At 43.6% G+C, this 853-nt stretch overlaps 1 non-coding gene across 1 annotated transcript; it reads right to left on the bottom strand.

Annotated features, from left to right (window-relative positions):
* Nucleotides 1-427: 427 nt before the first annotated feature.
* On the bottom strand, nucleotides 428-534 carry LOC131156923 (small nucleolar RNA R71). The gene has a single exon (XR_009137184.1). It is a non-coding gene; the product is annotated as a small nucleolar RNA R71 (small nucleolar RNA).
* Nucleotides 535-853: the final 319 nt, after the last annotated feature.

The raw sequence follows: 853 nt of genomic DNA, 5'->3' as shown, positions 1-853 counted from the left end.
GCTCAGAGCACTAAGGAAAAAGAGGGTATTAGCCATGGAGAACGGATAAGATAACGCGCAGCCACGCGCCTTGAAGGATTATGTGCGACCAGTTGTGAATGACAATTATTCGGGTATCAGACGCCAGCCCATTAATGCCAACAATTTTGAGCTCAAACCCGCATTAATCAGCATGGTGCAGCAGGCCCAATTTAGTGGATCGCCACTTGATGATCCCAATATCCATCTGGCGATGTTTTTGGAGATTTGTGATACTGTGAAGATCAATGGTGTTACTGAAGACACCATTAGACTGAGATTATTCCCTTTCTCTTTGAGGGACAAAGCAAGAGGTTGGCTATAGTCGCTACAACCTGGGAGTATCACTAGTTGGCAGGACATGGCAGAAAAATTTCTAGCTAAATTCTTTCCACCTGCAAAAACAGCTCAACTCAGGAGTGAGATTGGTCAATTCAAGCAGCATGATTTTGAATCACTCTATGAAGCATGGGAAAGGTATAAAGATTTGATTCGACGCTGTCCACAACATGGATTGCCGGGTTGGTTGCAAATTCAGATGTTCTATAATGGGTTAAATGGGCAAACGCGGACTTTAGTTGATGTTGCATCTGGGGGAACCTTGATGTCAAAGACACCTAAGGGTGCTACTGCTCTTTTGGAAGAAATGGCCTCAAATAACTATCAATGGCCAACTAAAAGAACTATGGCTAAGAAAGTTGCTGGAATTCATGAATTGGAGCCGTTTGCTGCACTTTCAGCTCAAGTAGCTTCTTTGTCTCATCAGATTTCATCTTTGACAACCCAGAGGATACCACAAGGTGCAGAATATGTGGCAGCTACAAGTAGGACAGAT

The sequence above is a fragment of the Malania oleifera genome, chromosome 5, assembly GCF_029873635.1.
Source record: "Malania oleifera isolate guangnan ecotype guangnan chromosome 5, ASM2987363v1, whole genome shotgun sequence".
Classification (NCBI taxonomy): domain Eukaryota; kingdom Viridiplantae; phylum Streptophyta; class Magnoliopsida; order Santalales; family Ximeniaceae; genus Malania; species Malania oleifera.
This window is presented reverse-complemented; position numbering and strand designations above follow the sequence as displayed.